Below are 7,765 nucleotides of genomic sequence, written 5' to 3'. Positions count from 1 at the left end.
CTCTAGCCTTTGATTCTAGGTACTTCTTAAAATATGTTCTTCTATGATGAATTAGCAAGTTCTAGTTGAAATCTAACCAAATGGGCTGGGCGCATGGCTCACACCTGTAATCACAGCACTTTGGGAGGCCGAGGCGGGCGGATCATGAGTTCAGGAGATCGAGACCATCCTGGCTAACACAGTGAAACCCCGTCTCTACTAAAAATACAAAAAAATTAGCCAGGCATGGTGGCAGGCACCTGTAGTCCCAACTACTCGGGAGGCTGAGGCAGAAGAATGGCATGAACCCGGGAGGCAGAGCTAGCAGTGAGCCAAGATGGCACCACTGCACTCCAGCCTGGGTGACAGAGCAAGACTCTGTCTCAAAAACAAAAGAAAAAAAAAAAGAAATCTAACCAAATGAAATTCAGTTTTAAAAAATTAAAAATCTGGCTGAGTGCGGTGGCTCACACCTATAATCCCAGCACTTTGGGAGGCCGAGGCGGGTAGATCACTTGAGGTCAGGAATTCCAGATCAGCCTGGCCAACATGGTGAAACCCCATCTCTACTAAAAATACAAAAATTAGCTGAGCGTGGTGGCACACGCCTGTAATCCCAGCTGCTCCAGAGGCTGAGGCAGGAGAATGTCTTGAACCTGGAAGGCGGAGATTGCACAATCATGCCACTGCACTCCATCCTGAGCAACAGAGTGAGACTCCATCTCGAAAAAACAACAACAATAACAACAACAACAAAAAAAAATATATATATATATATAATCTTGTAACTAGAAAGAAAAAATATAAACAATTGTACAAATACAAGATAGGGAAAATACCCTGTAGTTATACAAGTAAGGAATATTTCAGTGTTCTACTTGTTTGCATGTACATTGACAGGATACAATATAATGAGACTGAATTTTAAAATGTGTTCTTACGCTCTACACACAAGAGGATCAAGAATAGATTATAGACCGGGCGCGGTGGCTCACGCTTGTAATCCCCAGCACTATGGGAGGCCAAGGCGGGCGGATTACGAGGTCAGGAGATCTAGACCATCCTGGCTAACATGGTGAAACCCCGTCTCTACTAAAAATACAAAAAATTAGCCAGGTGTGGTGGCAGGCGCCTGTAGTCCCAGGTACTCGGGAGGCTGAGGCAGGAGAATGGCGTGAACCCGGGAGGTGGAGCTTGCAGTGAGCTGAAATCTCCTCACTGCACTCCAGCCTGGGCAACAGAGCGAGACTCGTCTTAAAAAAACAAAAAAAAGAATAGATTATAATGAAGAATGTTCTGCTGTCCTCTGTATTTCTCAGAATTTACCCAGAATTCTGATAGGTGTAGGAAACACATTTGAAAGACAAACTAGAAAATTTCCAGAGCAGAGCAGTAATGAATAAGAAAAAAACTGATAAACTTCTGTCCTGACTAAGATGATAAGGAATAGAGTTACCATCCCTACCTAAAATCAAACAAACAAACAAACAAAAACCTAAATAAAATATATGAAACAACAACTTTCTTTCTTTCTTTTTTTTTTTTTTGAGACGGAGTCTCGGTCTGTTGCCCAGGCTGGAGTGCAGTGGCGCAATCTCGGCTCACTGCAAGCTCCGCCTCCCGGGTTCACGCCATTCTCCTGCCTCAGCCTCTCCGAGTAGCTGGGACTACAGGCGCCCGCCACCACGCCCGGCTAATTTTTTGTATTTTTAGTAGAGACGGGGTTTCACCATGGTCTCCATCTCCTGACCTCGTGATCCGCCCTCCTCGGCCTCCCAAAGTGCTGGGATTACAAGCGTGAGCCACTGCGCCCGGCAGAAACAACAACTTTCAAGACATGAGATATCAGGCAAGAAAGACGTAATTCCTGCTAGATGGAAGACATGGTGGATTCTCTGATTACTCTGGGTTACTGTTTTGAGGGAGATACCAGGTTGTGATTCAGGGAGGATAAAGCCAGCTGGAACGTGTGGATTCCCTGAGTTGAGGTAACAGAACTGAGAATCCAGTGAGACCAAGGCAGACAGAGTTCACAGAACAAAGTACTGGAGGGGAAAGTAATGAACAGAGAAGGCACTATGGAGGTCTCCAGAGGATCTCCTTCAAATACTCAGCAGAGTCTGATCAGAGTATACATGTGATGAGACTGCTTGATGTTGGAAAAAGAACCACCTAAAAGGATTAGAGAAAACAGAACCTAGTGCTCACACTGGGCTGGGAATAGTGCTTGTTCCCACAAGCCAGACTACAAAACCTTATAATTCACTGGGCATGGGTAAATTCAGAGGGTCTTGACTCAGTAGTAAGGAATAATTAGCCCAAGAGAAAACACTGCGCTAGTTATGACTAACATCTTAAAAGAAAGTCTAGAAAAATGCTGTCTGTTTTTAAGTTACTTAACTGCATCCCAGAAGAAAGCGCCAGAATATTTTTAGGAACACAAAAATATCTAGCACCCAACAAGTAAAATTCACAATGTCAAAGACTAGCAAAGATTATCAAAGATTAACAGGCATAAAATAAAGGAAAATAGGGAAAAAAAATGAAAGGATTAATTGAAACGGGCCCAGAACTGAGAGAAATTGGAAATAACAAAATAGAACATTAAAAGTCATTATAACTGCATTTAATAGACTTTTTAAAATTATGTGGAGGCATAATCAAACTTTGAGAGGGGAACATTATAATGTCTTTGATAAAAATACAATAGATGAGATTAATGACGAATTACATATTATAAAAAGAAAAGATTGGCAAACTTGTAGAAATAGCAATAGGCACTGTAAGAGAAGGCACAGAGGCTGGGCACAGTGGCTCATGTCTTAATCCCAGCACTTTGGGAGGCCGAGGCGGGTGGATCACCAGAGGTCAGAAGTTCAAGACTAGCCTGACCAACATAGTGAAACCCCATCTCTACTAAAAATACAAAATTAGCCAGGTTTGGTGGCACGTGCCTGTAATCTCAGCTACTCGGGAGGCCGAGGCGAGAGAATCGCATGAACCCAGGAAGCAGATGTTGCAGTGAGTCAAGATCGTGCCATTGCACTCCAGCCTGAGCAACAAGAGCAAACTCCATCTCAAAAAAAAAAAAAAAAGGCCAGGCGCAGTGGCTCACGCCTGTAATCCCAACACTTTGGGAGGCCGAGGCTGGCAGATCACAAGGTCAGGAGATCAAAACCAACCTGGCTAACACGGTGAAGTCCCATCTCTACTAAAAATACAAAAAACTGGCCAGCCATGGTGGTGGGTGCCTGTATTCCCAGCTACTCAGGAGGCTGAGGCAGGAGAATGGTGTGAACCTGGGAGGCGGAGCTTGCAGAGATCGCGCCACTGCACTCCAGCCTGGGTGACAGAGCAAGACTCTGTCTCAAAAAAAAAAAAAAAAAAAAGAAGGCACAGAGAGAAAAACAAAAGGAGCATCGGTGAGCTGTGCAGCAATTTCAGGTAACCTAGCTTACATGTAATTGAAGTCCGCAAATCAGAGAGTAAAAAAAAAAAAAAAAATTGAAGAAATTAAAACTGAAAATATTTCAAACTTGATAAGAGCAATAAACACACAGATTCAAAACACATACAAAAATCTTCAACAAAATAGTAGGTAACCAAATCCATCAGCATATCAAAAAGATAATCCGCCATGATCAAGGGGGTTTTATACCAGGGATGCAGGGATGGTTTAACATATAGAAGTCAGTAAATGTGATATACCACATAAACCAAATTAAAAACAAAAATCACATGATTATCTCAATAGATGCAGAAAAAGCATTTGATAAAATCCAGCAACCTTTATGATCAAAACCCTCAGCAAAATTGGCATAGAAGGGACATACCTTAAGGTAATAAAAGTCACCTACAACAAACCCAGAGCCATCATTACACTGAAGGGGGAAACGTTGAAAGCATTCCTCCTGAGAAATGGAACAAGACAAGGATGCCCACTTTCACCACTTCTACTCAACATAGTACTTACTATAAGTCCTACCCAGAGCAATCAGACAAAAGAAAGAAATAAAGGACATCCAAATCAGTAAAGAGGAAGTCAAACTGTTGCTGTTTGCTGATGATATGATCATATACCTAGAAAACCCTAAAGACAGGAGGCTGAGGCAGGACAATCGCTTGAACCCAGGAGGCGGAGGTTGCAGTGAGCCGAGATCGCGCCACTGCACTCCAGCCTGGAGACAGAGCAAGACTCCATCAAAAGAAAGAAAAAGAAAGAGAGAGAAAAAGAGAGAAAGAGAAAGGAAGGGGAAATGGAAAGGGAAAGGAAAAGCAACTCTAAAGACTCATCCAAAAAACTCCTAGAACTGGTAAGCGAATTCAGCAAAGTTTCAGAATACAAAATTAATGTACAAATCAGTAGCTCTGCTATACACCAACAGCAACCAAGCTGAGAATCAAATCAAGAACTCAATCCCTTTCACAATAGCTGCAAAAAATAAAATAGAATACTTAGGAAAATACCTAACCAAGGAGGTGAAAGACCTCTACAAGGAAAACTACAAAACACTGCTGAAAGAAATCATAGACACAAACAAATGGAAATACATCCCATGCTCTTGGACGGGTAGAATCAATATTGTGAAAATGACCATACTGCCAAAAACAATCTACAAATTCAATACAATTCCCTTCAAAATACCATTATCTTTCTTCACAGAAATAAAAAAAAAAATCCTAAAATTCATATGTAACCAAAAAAGAGCCCATATAGCCCAAGCAAGACTAAACAAAAAAAACAAATCTGGAGGCATCACATTACCTGATTTCAAACTACTATAAGGCCATAATCACCAAAACAGCGTGGTACTGTTATAAAAATAGGCACACAGATCAATGGAACAGAATAGAGAACACAGCAATAAATATTTACGGCTAACTGAGCTTCAACAAGGCAAACAAAAACATAAAGTGGGGAAAGGTCACCCTATTCAACAAATGGTGCTAGGATAATTGGCTAGCCATATGTAGAAGAATGAAACCGGATCCTCATCTCTTACCTTATACAAAAATCAGCTCAGGATGGATCAAAGACTTAAATCTAGGACGTGAAACCATAAAGATTCTAGAAGATAACATCGGAAAACCCTCCTAGACGTTGGCTTAGGTAAAGACTTCATGACCAACAATCCAAAAGGAAATGCAACAAAAACAAAGATAAATAGGTGGGACTTAATTAAACTAAAAAGCTTCTGCACAGCAAAAGAAATAATCGGCAGAGTTAACAGACAACCCACAGAGTGGGAGAAAATCTTCACAATCTATACATCTGACAAAAGACTAATATCCAGAATCTACAAAGAACTCAAATCAGCAAGAGAAAAAAACAGACAATCCCATCAAAAAGTGGGCTGACATAAACAGACAATTCTCAAAAGAAGATATACAAATCGTCAACAAGTATTAATATATGGAAAAATGCTCAACATCACTAATTATCAGGGAAATGCAAATCAAAACCACAATGCAATACCACCTCACTCCCTTAAGAATGACCATAATCAAAAAATCAAAAAATAATAGATGTTGGCATGGACGTGGTGAAAAGGAAACAGTTTTACACTGTTGGTGGGAACATAAACTAGTACAACCACTGTGGAAAACAGTGTGGAGATTCCTTAAAGAACTAAAAGTAGATCTACCATTTGATCCAGTAATCCCACTACTATATATCTACCCAGAGGAAAATAAGTCGTTATACAAAAAAGATACTTGCTCACGCATGTTTATAGCAGCAAAATTTGCAATTGCAAAAAATGTGGAACCAGCCCAAATGCCCATCAATGAGTATTTAAAGAAAATGTGATATATATAGAGATAGAGATAGAAACATACCATGGTATACTACTCAGCCATAAAAAGGAAAGAAATAATGGCATTCACAGCAACTTGGATGGAATTGGAGACTATTATTCTAAGTGAAGTAACTCGGGAATGGAAAACCAAACATCGTATGTTCTCACTCACATGTGGGTGCTAAGCTATGAGGACCCAAAGGCATAAGAATGATACATTGGACTTTAGGGACTCAGGGGAAAAAATGAGGGGTGGCAAGGGATAAAAGACTATACATTGGGTACCGTGTACACTGCTTGGGTGGTGGGTGCACCAATATTTCAGACATCATCACTAAAGAATTTATTCATGTAACCAAACACCACCCGTTCCCTCAAAACCTATTAAAAAATAAAAAATAAAATAAATATAAATAAATAAAACATAGGAAACCAAACCTAACACAACTGTAAAAAGAAATGCACAAATCCAGAACTATAGTTGGAGATTAAAATTCACCTCTCTCAATATTTGATAGAACAAGTAGACAGAAAATTATCTAAAACATGGAATACTTGAACAATACGATCAACTAAGTTGACCTAATTGACATTTATAGAAGAATCCACCCAACAACAGTAGAATACACATTCTTCGCATGTGCATGTGAAATATTCATGTGTATGTGCAACATAGACCATATTCTGGGACATAAAACCAGCCTAAATAAATTTAAAAGAATTTAGGTCCTACAAAGTCTATTCTGTGACTACAGAGGAATAAAATTTTTAAAATGAATAACATAGAAATCTCTAGAAACCAAACAACACACATCTATATAACCCAAATATTAAAGAATTCAAAAGGTAAATTGGCTCTGGTTGGAGACACAGGGATGCTAAGACCACTGCCTGGGCCTTCGCTGACCATGCTGTCCCAGGTGGCACATTCTGCCACCACCATGGTGGCCCCCTCTCTGAAGAATACAGCCTTCATAGGTCAAGGGATATTGCAGGCAACAAAGACCTTTCACACAGTGCAGCCACACCTTGCCCTTCTACCACCTCTTCCTGAATATGGAGGGAAAGTTCATTTGGGGCTGATCCCTGAGGAATTCTTCCAGTTTCTTTATCCTAAAACCGGTGTAACAGGACCCTATGTGCTCAGAACTGGGCTTATCTTGTATGGTTTATCCAAAGAAATATATATGATTACCCCAGAGACCTTCTCTGCCACATGGATAGTATGGTTACTTGTCTAAATAATTTTAAAATATGGTGCCTCTATTGGAGATTTTGCTGAAAAATTCAATGAGCAAAAAATTGCCCAACTAGAAGAGGTGAAGCAGGCTTCTATCAGACAAATCCAGGATGCAACTGATTTGGAGAAGTCACAGCAGGCACTCGTTCAGAAGCACCATTACCTTTTTGATGTGCAGAAAAACAACATTGCTATGGCTTTGGAGGTTACTGGGAACAACTGCATAGACTATATAAGGAAGTAAAGAATCACCTGGACTATCATATAACTGTGCAGAACATGATGCTTCGAAAGAAACAAGAACACATGATAAATTGGGTGGAGAAGCACGTGGTGCAGAGCATCTCTGCACAGCAGGAAAAGGAGACAATTGCCAAGTGTATTGCCAACCTAAAGCTGCTGGCAAAGAAGGCTCAAGCACAGCCAGTTACGTAAATGTATCTATCCCAATTGAGACAACTAGAAACAGTTGATTGACTAAATGGAAACTAGTCTATGTGACAAAATCTTTCTGTATTGTAGTATTTTTGTATCCTGTATTCTGTATTTTTAGGAGACGTAAACTATAACTTCAGTAGAAGTTTCCTTTCCTAAAAATGAAAAGCTTGTTTCATATAGTGAGAGAACTAAATCTATTGGCCAGTCAGATGGTTCTCATCCTTCTTACTCTGCATTTCACTTGTTCCGTGATCACTTTTGAATAAGCGTTTGCCTTTATTAAAACTTGCTGCCTGACTCAAGATTACCA

General features: G+C 40.2%; 1 pseudogene; it reads left to right on the top strand.

The window, feature by feature from the left end:
* Window positions 1–6,685: 6,685 nt before the first annotated feature.
* Window positions 6,686–7,478, top strand: LOC101128597 (ATP synthase F(0) complex subunit B1, mitochondrial-like; annotated as a pseudogene).
* The last annotated feature ends 287 nt before the right edge of the window (window positions 7,479–7,765 follow it).

Source organism: Gorilla gorilla, chromosome 5 (genome assembly GCF_029281585.2).
Source record: "Gorilla gorilla gorilla isolate KB3781 chromosome 5, NHGRI_mGorGor1-v2.1_pri, whole genome shotgun sequence".
NCBI lineage: Eukaryota > Metazoa > Chordata > Mammalia > Primates > Hominidae > Gorilla > Gorilla gorilla.
The sequence above is the reverse complement of the archived record's forward strand: the minus strand, read 5'-3'. Positions and strand labels throughout refer to the sequence as shown.